At 37.6% G+C, this 20,790-nt stretch overlaps 1 protein-coding gene and 1 long non-coding RNA gene across 6 annotated transcripts in view; one reads left to right on the top strand and one right to left on the bottom strand.

Annotated features, from left to right (window-relative positions):
* The window catches only part of LOC122567610 (DNA-directed RNA polymerases I, II, and III subunit RPABC3), a 71,220-nt gene that overhangs the window by 43,527 nt on the left and 6,903 nt on the right, over positions 1 to 20,790 (top strand). The gene's annotated exons all lie outside the window — the stretch shown is intronic.
* LOC122567621 lies at positions 14,662 to 20,367 on the bottom strand. The gene is made up of 2 exons (XR_006316844.1): positions 17,201 to 20,367; positions 14,662 to 17,088 (listed from the first exon to the last, which is right to left on the bottom strand). It is a non-coding gene; the product is annotated as an uncharacterized LOC122567621 (long non-coding RNA).

The raw sequence follows: 20,790 nt of genomic DNA, 5'->3' as shown, positions 1-20,790 counted from the left end.
AATTTAAATACATCAGATCTTCTTATTAAACCTATTAAATTAATTTATGCTAAATAAGATTAAATTACTTTACTTTGGATATTATATAATTCATATAATATTTATAAATATTTTGTATATCTGTACACTTCTAAATTTTCCAAAATCGTAGGAACATCCATAGTCCATATACCAAATATATATCTTTTAATACCTTTTACTCTTTCATACTAAAACTCTTTCACCGTATTACATTCACTATATTGATCAAACTGAGACAAGGTTTCACACGATTACTATTATCTATTACTCAAGAAGACTATATTCTTTTATCATTCCCCTTATTCTACGTACAACCAACTTAAACGAAAAAAGAAGACAATCTTCCATATCTAATATATTCTCAGTAATACCGTGAATTATTTTAAGCCAGCTCCAACAAATTGGCACCAAGGTATCCTTGTTTCCTGCACCCCCCCGTATGTTCCTTATGTTTCATCAACCCGCCTCATGACCTTTATCATTCTGAATTATATCCTCTATTCATTCTCAACAGAACAGCATCCGAGAGCAACGTTATATTATTTATTGCCACGATTTACGACGAATTCATACCTCCACGTTTTCACTCGGTTCATCCAATTCCTAGACAGTATAATGGCACATTCGTTCAGCGCTTTCAGAGTTCAGAGTTCTTTCATGCATTGATAAGCTAGCGGCGCGTAATGCATAATTCACGAATCGAGCCCACGGTATCACAATTTTCCAGCGAGCAGGTTCCTTTTTATAAATAATGCGTGCGCCGACTTCCGTTCCAAAGCCGATATATTCACCAGGTACACGCATACATGCACTATCTTCTCTCTTTTCCTCTCTGTGGCCAGTCGTGTTCCCGGACACGAGCCCCAGGCTCTCCGGTTCCCAGGGCTGACCCAGTTTCGCTTATCCCCTCACGGTCGTTTCGCACTTGCCTGGCGAACCTCCACTATCTACGGCGCTTGTGTACACCTACGCAAATTCGCCGGCCTTTCTGGATACGGCTTAATCCCAGCCCCGTTTCTCGTTACACTTTCTTCTTCTATAAATTTTCTTCCTGTGGAAGTTTCTTCGTGTTTGTTTCATAGCTTCATAATTTGATTTATCATTAAGCTTTCGCCGATGGTGTATTGGATACGGTTGTTGTCAGATTACGTTACGAATTGCACGAGGCGAGGGAAAGGGAAGATCGTGCGAGAACACAGCTTTCGAGTTAAAATAGAACTGAAGTAGAGATTCGTTTCAGTTACTGAATATTATAACGAGTACTCTATTTTTTTTTATATTTTGTACGTATGTATATTTCTGCGCGAACACTTATTATACATTTCTTCTATTTTGTATTTATTCGCGTTCCATAAATTTCCATAAATGTATAAAAATCCGCAGTCTGTTTATGGAGTTTAAATTTAGTTCGTTTGAAATTCAGAAAAATTTAATCTGTTCCTCCGTTTTTAAAAAGTATGGCAGTATGACCCGCGGATAGTCGCATATAGCAACTCGACTACTTGTTGAGTCTGACCCCGATCGGACAGATCTACTTATCCTGCGCCACGGAATAAGCACAAAAGATTTATCAATAAACGGTAATCCGGTTTTCTCAGTACATTCAGTAACCTCAGTCAGCTTCATTACATGATTAAATCTAATTTCTCTGATTCATTTTTCCGTCTTACAACTCGCTTTCCAATTTCTGGGCTGTTACGCTTTCACTCGCGATTAAGGTTAAAAGTAATTAAACTTTGTTGTCATTTTTCCTCTCTGTTTTCTTCTTCTTCTTGACTTTCATTTACTTCCCTTGTTCTCCAATTTTTTAACTATTACACCTCGACTCGCCGTTACAATTAAAAATATAATCAAACTTTGCAGTTACTTTTCCTCTCTATTTTCTTCTTTTTCCCGACTCTCGTTTATGTACTAATTATCCTTCAATTGACAAATAATACTTAACTTACAGTATCAAAGTCTGCGAACTTTCTCTCTCTGTTTCACTTTCCCGCGTTACCATTATTGACTTCATTTTCCGATTTCTGTTCCATGCGTATTCTACGCACTGTCGTACTACGCGTTCCCCCCATATTGCGCATGTTCCTCCTGCTTATGGAGGCCGTACACGTGTCCGCCGTGGCTCTCTGTCCCTCGAACGATTCGTAGCTGGTTCACGGGCTCGTACGCGTGTACCCTCGCCAGGAACTCTCCTGGGAAAAGGTCAGACAGTCAGAGGCCAACTTACGAAGTGGAATTAGGTCAACCCCTGACAGCCGCTCGTGCATGAATTCTCTCTCTCTCTCTCTCTCTCTCTCTCTATCTCTCTATCTCTCTATCTCTCTATCTCTCTATCTCTCTTTCAGGACATGGGGAAGAGTGGAATTCACCTTGTTGCTCCTGTCGTACTTTCCTTCCTTGGTATCCTCCGCGGCCTTTTCAGAAACCACCCACGTAGGAGTAGTTGATACTTGCCCATCAAGAAATAGGTTACGTAGTTTAGGGATGAAGAAATAACTTATGCAAAGGAAAAATGTATCGGTTAGATTACTTGCTTCGGAAGTAATGTACACCGATGGCTATAAATATTAGGGTACTTACTGCTTATATTGGAGAAATATAACAAATTTTATTTTATTTAGTGTTTTATGTTATGATACAAGAGTCTGTTCAATTGTAGAAAATTTAAGGATGTAGATATCATTAATTGCAAGACTTGTGGCATTGCAAAAATACTTGTAATTCGAAAGAAATGTAAAGAACGAGCAAAGATCTCCTAGTCTTATAGGTTAGTTCGACAAAATTCCAATTACAAAAGAGGTTATGTAAACCTTTTTTAGTTTTTTATCAATTTTCCAACTTGAGGCGAAGGTTCGTAAAAATTTATGACTTTCTTATAAATGTATCTTGCATATTCATTTTTCTACCTCTTAAATGGACATTGAATATTCCTGTTCTACATTTACTAGAAAGAATAAACGATATTGAAGGATGATGGAAGATTAACGGTTAGCCCGAATGGAAAACGGTAACGCAGCTGATAAGTCGCGAGCAATTTTGTCGATATTTTATCAATTATTCAAGCGAGCAGTTCATAACCGGACTAGATGTCCTTGGCCCTATTTGTTACTGAGCAAACTATGATGCCCTTAATATACTCGAAGGTTAAGCCTCGTTGATATAAAGACATCCCTGCTGCGCGCAAGAAACGAAAGCTGATTATCAGTTGATCGATACCAGAGAATGTCTTCGTTTCTTCCTTCTAAACCCCAATACTTCCTTGGAAATAATTATAACCGAGGAAAATTAAATTTAAGAAACCTTCAACAGAATTTTTGTTGAAGATTCTTCGGTTCTGATATTTCAAACTTTTATATGAAGGATCTTCCTCTACATTTAGTAGATAATTTCTTCGCGCTTCTTCCATCTGAACTCCAGTGCCTTCTACAAAACTATTACAAGCGAAGAAAATTAAATTTAAGAAGGTTTCAGCAGAATTTTCTTAAAAATACATTAATTCTGATATTTCAGATATTTACACAAGCAATCTTCTTTCTTCGAATATGCTTTTAATACGATGTCTTGTACTTCTTTCTTACTTCCTCGAGCCGATTCAAATTATTATAATTGAAGGAATTAAATTCGATGAACTTTCGACAGTGTTTTCTCAAAGACTCCCTAATTCTGATACTTCAGAAATTTATATAAATAATCTTCTTCCCTCTTCTGTATACCTCAACATAAAGACTTCCTAACGAACTTCTTTTATAAACACTTTTTATCTTCATCTTGGCGAATCCAATTTAGTGGGTGTAACAGGAAAGGAAGAATACTTAAATACATTTTGTCGAGATCCAATCTACTTTTCTTCGAATAAATATATCAAGATAAGAAATGAGGAAAAAGGAAGATTTCCCTTGGATATTGAATAAACTTGAATGGAAAAGAACAGGATGTTTCGTTGAGAGAAGATACAAGAGGGTTGAAAGTCGAGACTTGAAAGTGGAAACGTTCGAGGGACTGGAGTCTTCCGTTCTGCTATTGTCTGGAAGGTACTACTCCACCCCTCTCTTCGTCACTTTCGGGCGAAATTACAAAAGGAAGGGGGCAGGAATGCGATAAAGAAGGAATCACTGACGTCGTTCTGCATTGTAACGCTATGATCGTGATAAAAATCGAAGAGCAGATGAACGAAATTATTTATGAAAAAGGAAAGAATAAGAAACGTCTAAAGAAAAATAGTGAAAGACCAGGAAAACGCTGTGATAAAGCCTTTGTGGTATATTTTTTGAAATATAACTAGTCATTATAGGTTTAAAGAAATAAATTTTTACTTCTGGTTCTATTTATATTATTATTGTTGTTGTTGTTGTTATTAAAATATTTTCGCAGTGCAATTTATTCGCAATTATTGCTAATATTTCTATGGAGCTTTGGATATTTTATATATTTTTGAAGATTATAATACATTTTGCGAATTCGTACACTTTTAACTATTCCATAAATGGACAAAAGTTTACACTTTATTATAATTGTCTTGTTTTGATAATAAACTTTCGCGGGAAGTGTAGAACAACTGGGGAAAATTTTGTAGTGAAGTTTTTTTTTCTTCACTTCTGCAGACCTCACAATAGAAATACAATAAACAACCTGGAAGATGAAGTCCCGCTGCTATATTTTATCAAATATTTTCAGCTATAATATTTTACTAAATGTCCTACTGGACAAATTGTAAAATTTAAATAAATAAATAAATAAAAAAAAATTTTTTTCACTTCTACTCTTTACATTCAATTCGAGTATGCAGGGATATTCTTAATACGTCTCTTTTACCCGTGCATTCTTTGACCCTAAAAAAGAGAAAAGATACGCATGCAATTTTTTATACGTTCACGTGACTGAGATAAAATTGTTCTTCAATGTACGTTTTACGATGTAGGAATATTCTTAAAAGATGTTGCAGTAATAATAAAAGATACCTGATGGAAAGAATATGGCGGTGATCTATCTTTCCCTGCCCGTAAAAGCAATATGTGTGTCCTACAATTTCCAAGAACTCATAAACGGCAATCAGATTGTATCTCGTGAAATTAAGGTCAAGTTAAGCAAAGCATTATAGGATCTCTCTCAAGCCCTTGCCACTTCCTGGATGGGGGTTGAAACAGGCCTGTTAGTCGGCTGCCAATCGCAGCCCGGCCGCTCGATCCAATTACTCGACCTGTCTGTTGTACTCGAGAGAATGCTGAGTTACTCTCGCGCATATTCTCTGCTCAAAGTGTGTCCAAAATTGCACAGAAATGTTCCTCGAACGATAAAATTGAATCAGAATCGAAATTAAGTAAATTTGCGATAAATAAAATATAGAATTTCATAAATGACAATATCACGAACGATATACAGTATCTACATTTGCATGACATTTTATTTATTATATCATTTACATAGTAATTAATTAGGTATTATGTATATTAAATTTCGTATCTTTTAGTATTAGTTTCGTATGATTATAAAGTTTCATATCATACAAGTGAAACATGGAACCTGATAAAAATGAAAACATCTTTCATTAGTAAGTATGGATATCTGCAAATATTTTTTGTAGCCTCTATTATCATTCTCCATATCTCTTGAAAAACATGATGATTCAACCTCCTCGCAAATAGAATGTTATCCAAACAATTCCGACACCCGTTAGACAACGCAATGGTGCACGTTCGGAATATGGGTCATTTAAATTGATCGCGAAATTTCAAGTCCTATAAAATTGCCTCTGTCGATTGGATATCACCGGTGGTGTGACGCCATTGGTTCCAACTTCGTGTTTCCCCCACCATCTTAGTTCTTAACTCTGTAAACGAACAGCCGACGATGCATATCTGTTTCGGTTTCATTGTATTTCGTTGCGCACTACGATATCTTCTTTCCTCTACTTCGTTTGCTTTTTCGCGGTGCAAGTTTCTCTGTTGCGTGTTATTGTTTTTTTTTCCTTGTTTCCCTCTCTCTTTCCTACGTCGATCCCTCTACGCTCGGGCGCGTTTATCGTGCCTGCTGAAGCCATGACATTGAGACGCCGAGCGTGTAACAGTTCCGGACTTTCGTAGCTAGAATAATCGAGTCTGTGCGACAGCGGCGACGTCGATCACTCCCGTATTCCCGGGGCCACGTGTTGCTTCGACTCGACTCGTGCCCCTTCGTGCATCTCCGGCTCGCCCGATTTCTAAGTAGAAAAGTTCGATTCGTGGTCAGACAGGGCGACGCGGCCTTCGAGACGCATTGCGGTCTCTCCCAGCTTTGCGATTTTTTTAGATTCATCCTTTTTTTCTACCCCCTCCAGTGTCTCGAGGCCCTGGGGATAATTTTATTATTGTTTACCAAGCCTCACTCTACATTCATACCAGCGTAAACCGTCCTCTTGTCTCCGCTAATTGACAATCAAACCGTCATTGCACGGTTCCGTCGATCTCAATCGTGGTCTTGAATTATAATCCAATTGGAATTCGACTGGTTCAGACATAGCTGCGCATGCTCGGACTTGTGTACGAGGACGGTTACTAGTTTGATAGCCATCTTGAATTCCTTTTTAATGGGTTTAATAACTTAGGTTTTTTGTTATGTTATGTTATATATTGTATGTTTCTAGTTGTTAGAGGTCAAAAGGAAGTATTTTAATATGAAATAGTTGAAGACAGGGATAATCTGATAGATTAAAAAATATAAAATAGGTGATAAAGCCACGGTATTTTATGAAAAATGAACATTAGTTTAGCTATTATGCTAACTTAACTCAATCGATATTGGTCTGTATAATTCTTTAACGTTATCTATATATTTTGAATATTCGAAACACTTTCTAGTTAGTTGTACTAGTACATATAACTTAATTCTTCTTAATGTTAATTTTGAACCTGAGCACCTATTAACGAAAGCCAACTGCGCAATTCAAACTTGTCTCCGAGCCAAAATTCGAATCGACTGCGCTGCCTATGAAACAATGCTCGCTTTTACAAATCCAAACTGGAACTGAGGTTTCGCTAGAGCGTGGAACGGAATAATCACCAGTTTACGCGTTTCTCCGTATAATCGATGATCATCTTATGTAATCGGTAATAACGTGAGACTCCTTATGCATCGTCGAATCGTATTAAACTCCTTGGCATTTGACCTCTCTCCCGTGGCAATCGCTTTGCGTTGGTCCTTCCTAATCAACCTATTAATATCACAGTATGGCTGGCTTCGACAACACGCGTCGAAGGCAATCGATTGTCCCGATAATATAGATTGCGCACGGTGATTGGCAGTGTCTAATTTTGGACTTGCGACATACGAGCTCACCAGAGTCTTTGTACCGTATAAAACAACGTGGGTGTACTCGAAAACCTATGGTTTACGTGTGTAATTTCGATTCGCCCTTTGTGGGTTAAATCGAGGTTCGTTGACTAGCAGGAAATTGATACCTAACGAGGATATTAATTTAGAACCTCTGTATACATTGTTAATGTTTCCTATCCTTCGTTTTTCTCCTTTGTTCCTCTTCTTTTTTACCCTTATTGATTGTATTGTATCCGATTCAATTCTACAATTTATAAAATGAATCTTATTTTCTAGCAAGAAAAATGAAAGTTACAATAATACGATAACTTTGATATGTATCAATGATACAATGATAAGGCAACTGGAATGAGACGCTACAAATGTCTTTGTTAAAATTATTACATAATGTATATAATGAAGTATATAACTAAAAACATGGTTTAAGTTGAATCACGTTGAAGATAAGAAAAATGTGATATTTAGTCGTGGTGAAGATAATGGCGTCTCAGTATCAGATTCGAATCTAAATTATGTACATTGAAATAATAAAAATTGGATAATTCTAAAATAATTGAAATCCTATATCATATTGCCAAATAATTATTAATCATTAGAAACTCTGACAGTAAAATTCTAAAATCTAAATTAATACACATTATATCCATCTCAACTTTCCCCTAGCCCTGCAGTAAAATTACTTTTAATCCTGCAAAAAGACTCGATTTCCAAATCTGCCGACCAAATTGTTTTGCATGTAAAGCCAGAGTACCCCAGAGAAGGCAACGCGTACGAGTCATCCACTATTGCACGTACGTCGAAAATTCCTAATCATTGAGGACTTACATAATCGCGGTACGAGCGCGCGCGCCGCGTTGAATTTAGTCGACAGTGGCGGCCATATTGGTGTCTGTCACTGCGCGGCTGTGCCGAGAGTGGAAGGGACCGTCCCCGGTTCTCTCTCTCTCGATGGTAATCGACTCTCGACGATGCATACTGGGTATTGGGTGGGTGGGTGGTGTTACAGGGTCGACGGTGGATGTTGTGCGGGGAAGGCGACGTGAGCGCGCGGGTGTAGAGGGGAATGAGAAAGAAGAGGTAGAGAAGGTGCCTCCTAGTGACCCCCTCTCCAGTAAACTACAGGCGAGTTGTAGAGCGTTCGAGAGCGTGTTGGAGGAGGTAAATGAGAGTGAGAGAGTAGGTCTGGGTGCTCGTGGAGAGGAGCGAAGGATAAAGAAAGAGAGGGTTAGCGGGTTGGGAGGGACAGGAGGAGAGGTGGCGCGACAGGGACAAACGGGCCACGACCGAGAAAACGACGCAGGAGCGCGCAGGTGCGCTTTCCTCGCGCGATACGTTGTTGTTTTACGAGACAACGAGAGAAGCCGACCGCGCGCGCGAGATACTTGAAGGCGAGTTTACATTGCGATCAGATTCAGCCTGTGGAACGACAGATTTTCCTTTGCTTCCTTGTTATTCTTCGTTCGTTCGATTCCTTATTGTTTCCAACTTTATTTTTGTTATTGTCATTTTATTTCTTTTAGTTGACCGTACTGTCTATCTCGTTTCAATTTGATTTACGCGTTCTCTATTCTCTTCACTTATTATGCGTATTTCTTAACCGATATTGGTGTCGTGCAGTGTATCGTAGACGTATTATTCCGAACGGTGGTGTGTCGATCGTTGTCGTTGTCGTATCACGGTGGTGCCGCGAGAGAGCGAGTTCGTGTCGCGATAGCGTGTCAGTTTTCGCGTTACGTTGCGTGTGCCTGCGCGTCGTTGTGGTCATCGTGACTGGTGTGTCCCGTGTGTCCCGTCGCCGAACCGCGCTGCACCGCTAACCAGCAACGATGACGAAAGTGTGAACATACAGCGGGTAGAGTGGTGGTGAGAACGCAGTCTGTTTGTTGGCAGTGGAGGAGGTGTTCTAAGATTAAGTCGGCCCCAGGTTCCATCCACCTGGCAAGGGAGGCTGCTGTTTCTTCTTTATCTCATTCTCTCCCTCCTCCTTTCTTTTTCTTTTTGCACATTTGATTCTACCTCTGTTTCGGCACTTGGCAAGGTACGTTTTGCGTCCCCTTCACTTCTCCTTTCGTCCTTACGATCTTAAGGTCGCATTACTTCTCTCCGTTTCTTAATTTTGTCTCTTGGATCATTTAATTTCTCGCGTTATTGAGTAATAAGTATTTTGTAACGGAGAAACATTATTCTTAGATTAAAAATTCGTATATATTGTATGTGATGATTCGAAATGGCAGCCTTGCTTGATCTTTTTTAATCGTTTGTGGTATTCGAACAGCACCGATTACGCAGGTAATTATCGACGAACGACCAACTGTGCCCAGCTGACGTCACGCCTAATACATATGACATATGTGCCAAGTTAAATATATAGCTTTAGATTTACATATGTAATTGTAATTTATACCACTCCGTACGGCTGAAATAACCTCTCCTGGATTCTCATGTCCACTATAATCTGTCAGCCGATAACATTGCATCTACTTGTTTGAATACTTGAATAACTAGTATACATATTAATTAGCGTAATTGGCTATGCATATCTGTCCAGTAGCATATAAAACAGATAGTTTATGTTTTATACACGCATAATGAATACACACGATCTATATTCTACGTATTTAATGCTTACCTTCTAAGTGATATTTCTTGTTAATAACTGTATTAATTGTGGGCTACAAAATCTCACTCGTCAATGAATCTTTTCAAGTCTCACGTAATCGTAAAAATGTCAAAAAAAAAAAAAAAAAAAAAGAAAACCAATTACGACTGCGCCCTTGCATCATCGTCATCGCCTCGAGCATGAGAACTCCATTCATAATTGCTAATTAGCGATCGATAGTAGCTGCTTTTGATCAAAAGGGTGAGCCATACAGGGCGTTCCATTATCAGCGGAGTACACTTTCGGAGATAATGAGTTCAGAGTTACAGAGTAATAGTCCTAATCCAATTTATCATTCTGCGAACAATCGTTTCGATCATTTTTTTTTCATTTATTGAAATTTGAAGGATAAAATTCGAATGGCTTACATTTGTGCGATATCCTTCTCTTATTTTGTCCTATATCTTTTGCTCAAAATCAATCGGCTGTTCAAGGCCACTGTTCCTTCTTCTATTCAACATGGCAGTCGTAACATCTACTTTTTATACTTATATTATCCTTTCTACATTTACCAAACTGTCTTTAAATTTGAATGTTTTATCTTTAGTAATTATGATACATACTTTTTAATAACCATAACATATCAATTCGTTGTAGATAAGTGATAAAAGAATATTATATTCAGTTACTGATACGCGCTATAGTACACACTATGAACATTTTGCGAATATCTTAAACTCATACGTGTATACATACAATATGATTTTATGAGTTATCACAAAACTATACTTATATGTCGTGGCTCTAATCGGGCATATCTTAATTATTCAAATTTATTACTCGAAACTACGTATTTCCACTTACTACTTATCTCACGATAATTTAACCGATAGCATAACACATGTTATAACTTAGCCGACAACGAGAAATATCAATCTTTCTTATGTTATATTATCAATCTAAAAGAAAGGGGGGTTAAATAGAAAATCGATCTCATCTGGATGATAGATCGGATTGATTCTTTTATTTAGACTTGTAGCAACAAATGAATCGTCCTGTATATGGTGGACGTCGATAAAAGTAAAAGCACACGTGTGCGAATAGCAGGTGGCGCGTGTGGTGGCTTTACTCTCTCTTCTTTCTCCTCTCTCTTTCTCTCTCTTCGCTCGTCCAGGATCGATGGAAATTCAGGGACGGTGGTGCGCCGCGCGCATTCAATAATTAGCGCTAATTATATTTCACGCGAAGGTCGCTCACGGAAACTACTAAAAGCAACGACGTTTGTTCAACGTATTCGATAGTCACATCCACCTTGAGAATCGATCGGATTCCCGATGTGCTGACCTATATCCATCCGCGTAACCCCCGGATATCCGTTGCAGCAAAACGGGGCTACTCCTTCGAGGCGTGAAAAAGGAAATGGAACGCGTCGTCACGGGACCGATCGAACCCGAACTCTTCCTTCCGTCGTCTTGGAACGTTAAATAGAAGAAATTAACCCTTGTTGTTTAAACTTGGGTCTTTCGTGCTTAAATTAGTTTGAATTATATTTCATGTATTTTATTTTATATTGATATGAATATATTTATATTTATATCATTATAGATCTATTTGTATTAAATATACGTAGATATTCGCTATACGTGGTCGATAAGAATTTAAACAGTTCGAACAGGTTAACAAAAATATTTCGAACAAAAGCTCAATATTATCAAATGAGAAATTTACTGATGTAAAGAAAGCGTTGAATGTATCATTCTTCGTAAAAGACAAGAGTCATTTTGTATCCTTCTTATCAGATTCTTAAATTGCGTGATAGGCGATCTCAATGATACAATTGTAACAATTAAATGTATCTGATACTACAATAATATAATTTGTTTCTACATAGTAGTGCCATTCAGAAACGAATTATATTATTACAGAATCGGATAAATACAATGGTAACGTTATTACTGAGTTCGCCATCTAACGTAATATAAGACATAACCTAAATAGATATCACACACAAGACCCATATTTATGATTAAAGATACTGTTTTTATAGTAATGATGAAAAGAATAGTATTAGTTATTGTTTACAGAAAGAATTCTAGTGATATTTTAAAACACAAAATTCCAAGAAACATGTAGGATAGTGAAATGGATTCGAAACACGTTTCCAGAAACAATCTCGTTCGTGCTCAAGGGAAACCATAGAAATATATCGGTTGCTTTAAAGCGAAGAATAATGAGAAATATCTGCTCTCCCCTGTTCTTTTTTGAATATTTTTGTTGAGAATTTTTTTAGTAATCGTAATTAGCTTTGCTGAACGCTAAACTGCGGATTTTCATGCATTTATAAGAAAGTACAAAAATAATATATATAATATATATTATAATATGATAATATAAAAAAGTATAAAACGTGTGTCAACATAATAATAGGAATGAAATATTTAAAGTAGAATATTTGTTATAAAAATATGAATTTATATAATTATTCTCAGTCTGTTAATAACCGATTGATCGTTAAATAGATTTGAATTAAATTAATAGAGCTAAAGGACCATATACAGAGCGTTTCAGTAATACAAGTGTACACTTCTAAGTTAGATATTAATGAAACAACCTGTATGAAAAATAACGAAACAGACCAATAAAATTTCATTCTTTTGTAATTTAATCATACGTGATAATGAATCGGATTCGATTTACGTAGGTAAATAATTAAAACAGACATGTTTACCTCCGGGTCGTATCTGTGAATAATTACGTTCAAGTGTTTTCAAACGAATTCACATACAAAATCGAATTTAGTTATCGATAATACAAAGGCTCCGACATAATCTCTGCTATTGAAAATGAACTTCTACGCGAGATAGGTATAGAATTTTTTTATTCGACTAAATCTACTTCTGACAGATAGAGTATTGGGAACAATGTTACTCGATAGAGGTTACGTGCTTTTTTCCAATAAAATCGAATATCTAATATCGACTCAGCCATTAACTTACGATTCCAAGTACATACATAAACTGTATCGAGAACTTTAACGACTATGCATTAAATATTCAATGACAAGCTGTGGTCGAGCGTATAGAGTCACGAAATTTAAAAAATATCGGACGATCGATTTACGGGTTGGTAAAGTAGTTGAAAAGATCTGGACGTTTATAAAAAAAAAATTCAAATTTAAAATAATATTAATTTAATTGTCTTTTACCATTTAGTTTGAAACGATATTAAATTTAATTACTTTTTTCAAGATTAAAATAACATATGAATTCTAAAATTCCCTCGATTGTTATATGCAGGATGATCTGTAAAATATTCATTATTAAATTAAACATACCATATCTACAATTTAAATACCGCTTTAATATCTATATTATCATTGAAAACTTCGTTACAAAACCTTATGTAATAGCCTAGTTTCGCAACAAAATTATCTCTAAAAAGCACCTAAGCGCGCGGTTATGCTTGAAAAAATACCGATGACCTTCATGTGTGCTTGCCGCGCGAATTTCGCTAAGCAATCATACTTTATTTTTATCCTACCACCCTATATATTCGATCATATAACAATATAAATATTTCGACGTGTTATTCCATACGTAACACGTTTTAATTCCATCTATATATTGCTAAAGGTTGTTTCCAATGATCGATGCATTTATGGTAGCAAGTGAGAGAATTAGAGTTAACCTATCTTCTCATTACGGACCCCATTTTTGGTTTGGTTAGGATCCTCTTGCACAATAATTTACCAACCGCTACAGTAATATTGGTAGACTGATACGTTACAGATTGCACGTAAAAACAACTTGCAACAAATACATTATAATTTGTAACGAATATATAGAAATATATTATACATTTTCGGATAGGTTTCAAATATAACCGATATAATCACGCTATTCGCGTCTTGTTACAGTGCTCGTGAAATTTGAAAAAGTTTTGTATAACGAAAATAATAAGGCCATAAAAGTTTTCTGTGACAATTATTCAAATACTTTCATGTACCAGTGTCATAAAAATCCGCAGTCTACTAATAATATTAGCTTAGTTATGCAAGAGGGCCCTGGTCTCATCTTAACGCGTTAAGGTCGTCGAATAAAAAAAATAACGCCCCTAGACGATCTGAATGGTCCAAATAACCCTGGGCTTTTTCGCAACCCTAACACGCGACGCAATCATATGCTATCTTGATGCGTACACATGTACACGTGTTATATACACGTCTGTGTGTGCGTGCGCGCGTGTGTGTAGAATGGTCGTGTATCGAGTGTGCCACTTTTCTCTGTTCTCCTCCGGTTTCGAGGTTAGGTGGACACACATTTACGCCGTGGCCCAGCGCCACGCAGCTTGGCACAGCTTTTTCGGCCAGCATTGTGTAACACGTCTGCCGCCAACTGCTCGTAAGGCGCCTTTACAAGCGTAATGTCATACCGTCGGCCTAGTCGCGACTAGTTCTTCTCACGATGTCCCAGACTGCGGACTTTTTTCCGATCCCGCCCGCGAACGCGACCGATTCGAGTCACTTTCAGTTCGATACACAGTGCTTCCATACACAGATAGAGTGAGTGAGTGAGTGAGTGAGTGAGTGAGTGAATGAGTGAGTGTGTGTGTGTGAGAGAGAGAGAGAGTCCCTTTGATAGCAAAAATCGATTGGCTTTGTTCAGTTTTACTAGTAACACATAGTGGTTGCTCGTAACTCTTTTAAGGGCTCGTTAATTGGTGCATATAGTCGGGTCGTCCTTATGTGTTCTTCTATGTGATCTAATGTGATGTAATGGTATTTTTAAAGTGAGGTTGATTTGTATGGAGAGCAAGAGAGGTTTCTCATAGGTGAATGGTTGAAGTATACTACTGACCATAAGTATTAGGACTCCTATACCTGTTGGTTACATTCATTGAAAAGTTATAAATTTCCTCACGATATAAGTTTACATTAAATTTTATCTCATATCGTAGTTCGTATTATAAGACATATATAGCGTGAATGAAATAACAGATTCATAATAAAATATGTAACTAGAAAATTAAAGAAGTTCTAAAGATTCTAAGTTACACTTACATTATCAAACCTATTGCTATTATATGCAAGAAAATTTATTAGTCTTGATAATTTATAACAATTTCTAATAATATTGTTCTAATAATATGTCTAGTAATACTAGTCCAATTGTGCAAAAGAGCCCAGGTGTTCTACTACTCATAACCAGCAATGTATGTATATAATTATTTGTTCCCTAATGAGAAATCTGGTAATTGTATAATACCAGTTTGTATAGTAGCAAGTGTTGATTAAATCTGTGTTAATTAAATTAATTAAATAAGAATACTTCATCCGCTTTTCTCAGTTGGAATGCAGTATGTGACTTATATATATATATCCGGAGATGAGTCGGTAGAACAGGTCAGTGGATGATTCGTCGCGGGATCAACCGGTGACGCTCGCATCATTAAAACAACGTCACTGGTCAGGAGATCCATTCCGTCGCCTCTCTGCATTATGTCATTAGAGTGGAAGGCAGAATCGATCGTTAAGCTCGTTTAACGGCAAAGTGGTCCAATTACAACCACCACTGCTCTCTGTGGCTTTTACCTCGCTTGAAAACTACGTTGATCGTCCCTGGATTTTTCTCACGAGCGTCCGCCTCGTTTACTTGCCGCCCTCCATCTTCTTCGTTCGTTTCCTGTTTCATTTTTACTTTCCCGATTTATCCGTATCGAGTTTCGATCAAAGCACGATTCGTAGAATCAATGTTTTTAACATCTTTTCCTTTTTCCAAGGCGAAATATAGATTAGGAATTATAGGGAATTAATTATTCTTCAAGACTTCTAAAGACCATTTGTCATCTGAGTTTCCTTAAGCTTAACCTTAGAATGAACTTTTTTTAGTTTCCTTTTTGATAGTTTTTAACTCAATTATAGCAAATTCTCGTGTTAGAGAGTCTTCCTAAGTTTTAAAAGAAGTAAATAATTATAGAGTCATTAATCTTTGTCCCTTGGCACTATTCACCTCAATCGACGGCAGCACGCACGATAGAGCAGCAGCAATTGCTTTTTACATGTTTTCTTCCATTTGTCTTCTATCTTCGTACGTCGCTAACACACATTAAGGGAGACTGATTCGGCGCGCGCATTGAGTCACTAGTTTCTGCTATAGTGCTCCCTAAATTGCCTTTCTTAAAACATCTCTTCTACAAACTAAAATATTCACCTACTCCGATAGAAATACAACTCTGTCGTCTTTTTATGTTTTCCCATCTTCTTCTCCTTGTTACAAAATAGAAAACACAGCAGAATAACAAATTTAATTGCTACCAAAAATAGCCAGATTAAACTCTAATAAAATCATCTGTAAAAATCAAATTCTTAACAGATGAAATCTACCTTTCACAAATAACAACAAGAATGACTCTATTAATAGAATTTTAGTTTCCCACCAGCAGCCCATCCGCACCATCGCTATAAATAGCGATTTGGTTAGCGAAGTATGTTAGCTTCGGTTTGTTCCTTCTTCTAACGTGCTTTCTAACTCGTGTTACACAAATCCATGAAATCTTTGAAATCTCAGTCGCAACTACTATTGTTCTCTGCATTTTCCCTATCAACTGCAGACCAAAGGAACGATACAGTAGTTTCTAACGTTCTTTCATCAGAGCCTAAAAACATCGTTCTCCTCACAGATCGGTTGCGGAAACACTGGTCTAAGCAGAAAGAACCGATATATGCGTGTGGATTGTATAACAGAGTCGAGATAGAGACGAGAATGTAGCGCCGTTTCTGCTTGCTGCTGCTGCTGCTGCTGCTCAACGGCTTACCGTCACATATCGTAGTTCACTGTGGCTGCTCGCTACAGCACCATGACTACTACTCTAGTCGTCAACTAGTCGTCGCGCGTGTCGTATATATTCTCTCTTCCTCTGTGTGTATGTGTGTGTATGTGCTTGCGTGCGCGTGTGCGTGTGCGTTTAACGTCGTGTCGTGTTTTTCGTGGAGAATCGCGCGCACGATCGTTTGGTTTTCCTATTGTACGCCTGGGTCGTATACCTTGATCGATCGAAATCAATTTTCGTGTGCCTGGTCCCCGCCAACCATCTCGCTTTGCCCCCCTCGGGTTAGGTTGCAACGGTTGATCGTCACGCATATACACGTGTACCCGCTTTGACTGCAATAAATTGGATCTGCGTTAATTGGATCGGTCGTTTCAAAGAGACATGTTGAGAGGTTATATCGTTTTAGAGAAGCATATTTCGATCGGTTTGTACATATGCACCTACATTTTGCATCGTCTTTATTCGGTGTTGAAATCTTTCTGTAGTAATTTGTTTTGTTAGATAATCTATAAGTACATCGGAGTGGTTCTTTCCGGTGGTTTATCACGATCAATCATAAGAACGTACATATCTGCGAGGATTACTCAATATTGTGAAAACGATCGTAAGATCTCTTCTTTCAGTCGATTCGATGTTTCGAGCGTAAATATCGTTCCCAGTCGTCGCCGAGGTGTCGCTGTCGTATGTGTGTCGGGCTCGGTGCACGAGTACAGTACCGTTCGAAATATAGCCACGTAAATACATACATACGCGCCTTCGTATAAATACACAAAGCCTGGTCGGCAACGCGGAGAATCTCGAATTCCGAATCGATTTCGTCGGATAAATTCCTGAACACGCTACTGTGTGTCTTCAAGGTCGTAATTGTGTAACGAACGTTTAAGATCTCTCGACTGTATTCCGTGGAGCACGGAGCATGAGTTGCAGTTGCCACTGGCAGCAGTGCCTCGGTCGGACGCGGTGCTGTGTCACAAGAAGCTGCGTTTGTTTTTCGAGTCGGGTTCGCGCGCCTCAGGTTTATCTTTAACCGTTCCACGGTCCATCTTTCGATTATATAATCTGGGATAGATCGTCAACTACAATAATCGACTCGACGGTTTATTAATCGAAATGTAGTCTCGAAGCGTACAGTGAATATTTCGAGCCGCGCTCTCGGACATGATTGCGTAACGCATGTAAATTACAATTGTCTTGTCGATAATGTTGGCGTGGTAGCGCGTTCGATCAACGTCGAACCTTTCAGTGCTTTTTTTGCGAATCTTTTATCGAATTCACGCATAGTTCGTCGCGTTGTGTAACGTACAACAGGTTAATTAGACTGCACGCTGTGGATCACAATTGCATTGCTCTGTCGGTAAAAGATCGCGGACTTTGCGAGTTAGTGATGATCTTTTACTTTATCGCGAAATATTTTTTATCACTTTTTGTCAATTTTTTATATCAACACGCGATACATTGTTTAAAAATGTATTTAATAAGATTCTATCGACAATTTCCTTATATAATCATATAGTTGAGTTAGTGATATATAAGGTAGTATTAGGTAGATAATTTTACGTAGCTACTGTCGTTTTTTTCTAATTTTCTTCTAATACCAAGGATTATCTATTTATGTATGTTACAATTGGCGGAAGAGTATTCGTGATCAAAATGGCACGCAAGGTTCTACTAACGTTCGGCCAATATTATCGAAGGTCTAAGCCGCGAACATGATTGTGTAATAATGTGTCCGCGTCTTATGCCATTATTACACTTTTAAACGCATCATCACGTAACTGTCCTCTCGGTAGTAGCATCGGTGTCGTTCAAGAACTTTTAAGAAGCTTGTATAATCGACTGACTTCGTGTATTTCTTTAAGTCAGCATTTTAATCGTGTGTTACATCGATAATATCGTGTGTGACGTAAACTTTTAAAATTACCTGTAAAATTACCTGTAATTTTTAAATGTATAATTCATTAAATAGCCTTGAAAATTAGTGAATAACAAATATTAAAGTAAGAAAATTAATTCCTTTGCTGTGATAAAAAAATTAAGAATTTAGTACACATAAAATAAGAATAATAAACTCAATACGAATCTCCAGGTAATTTAAAAAGAATAAAAAAAGGCCGCGTATTCTAATAAATAGTTTGTCCCACGTGAGGTTAATATTACGCGTTCGCATGACGTCACGTGACGTAACCTGTACGTATAGAACAAACAATCTCAACAGATCAGTTTCGTCGTCACTCGTTGCTCGTTTAAAAAATTGCAATATTCGAATGTGATCCATTCAATGTTTATCCTTCACGTGCTAGTGTGAATTGCTAAGAACGTGTCGAAAGTTGTTCATAAAAGAGAAACATCGATTTTAATTACATGCGTAAAGGTGTTATATTAACTGCAAATAACGAGTGCGCCCCGACGCCGCCAGAGCGTCGCGGCACCGGGGACAGGCTATTATTAGAGACGTCTCTTCTCCTCATTTGACTTTTTAACGGAGGAAAGTGGTATCAGCTGACATCCCTTACATAGACGATTCATCGTGGAACACTTTTATATTCGACTATCGATATCATTTAGAAATTAATTGAATCAACTAAAGCAATTGTTCCGTGATATATAACTACAAATATTTTTGATTAAAACTTTTATCTAAAAAAATATACACCGAAAAAAAATCGAATAACGCGCAAACATAAAAGATTTTCTACGATGTCGGAAAGTGTTTCCCCCGTCATAAAAAAGAGGAAGGAGAGAAAAAAAATGAAAACGAAGGGCTAGTTTGCACGATGAGAATTAATTAATCCAGGCTGGCGTTGTGTTAGAAGCATTGAAACTAGTAACGCGAAAACGACCGTTCTTTTGTTTCATCCTCTCCTATTGTCCTTTAACGTGACGGGAATAAAACCTACGAGAGAGGTAGTCCAGGTGCCGGTCGGAAAGCAATTTGCCCGCGGGCTTGACGCGTTTCTCTCTTTCCACTGTCAGGCTCAATCACACTTTCCGCGAAGCAGAAAACACTTCCGTCGAGAGTTAAATTAACGAGGAGGAAGCGTGACGCGACGCCTTGTGATCTGACGTTCTCAACATAATCGAATCGTCTGCGCGCGCATCGTATTGTGCGCGTGATTAAAAATCGAAGCTTAAAACTGAGAAAATTCGTATCTTCGTATAATCGCACAGATTAATAGAGATGAACGTTTTAAAAGAGGAACATTATTTAAATCCATATCAATTACTAAATTACTTCGTGTCTATTTAAATCGGTATTTATAAATTGACGAAAATAGGAAGATTCAATACGCGCGTTAATCGAACAACAGACACGAGCGACGCCATGACAGTTTTCAAGAAGTCCCTCGTTTAAAAGAAAATATATGCCAACGCGCATTAAAGGGGTTAATTAAGGGAAACCGCGGGTGTATAAGTAGAAAAGAATAACGAAGGAGACGAACAACATGAGAGCAAAAGATAGGAAGGGAGTAAACATAAAGAGTCGTGGGCAAACGAGAGAGCACGAACGAGAGAGCTAAACGGAAGCGAGCCAATATGAGATTACAGGGCAGTTGGGGCTCGTGCCAGATGCGCGTTTACACGGGCCCTGAATACTGTAAATGCACTATCTGGTACGACATCTCTCCTGTCGCCGCCACCAGAGTAACGGTCACCGAGCTGCTGCTTTTCGGCGGTGCGATAAATTCCAAAAAAAAAAAGACAAACTTTTCGATTATATACATAACCTGGAATGACCAACGCTCCTTTTCACCGGATTAGTTTTTCGCTTAAGAAAGTATCTACAAATGAATATTCCATGTTTAATCCTTCGAGTAAAAATTTACATTATTTCATTAACCCTGCTGCATTCTTTCGGTCATACCCGATTCAATTGTAGTTTCTTAATGTTAAAATATATCTCAAGTTTTAAACAAATCATTATTGATATGCATGACCTGTTGCTTCAATTTCATGCTAAAAAAAAGCTTCTTAAGGAAGAAAGAAGATTGAAATATAAGAATCGCAATAAGGTTAAGAAATATCACGATATTATA

This window comes from Bombus pyrosoma, linkage group LG5 (assembly GCF_014825855.1).
Source record: "Bombus pyrosoma isolate SC7728 linkage group LG5, ASM1482585v1, whole genome shotgun sequence".
Taxonomy (NCBI): domain Eukaryota; kingdom Metazoa; phylum Arthropoda; class Insecta; order Hymenoptera; family Apidae; genus Bombus; species Bombus pyrosoma.
The sequence above is the reverse complement of the archived record's forward strand: the minus strand, read 5'-3'. Positions and strand labels throughout refer to the sequence as shown.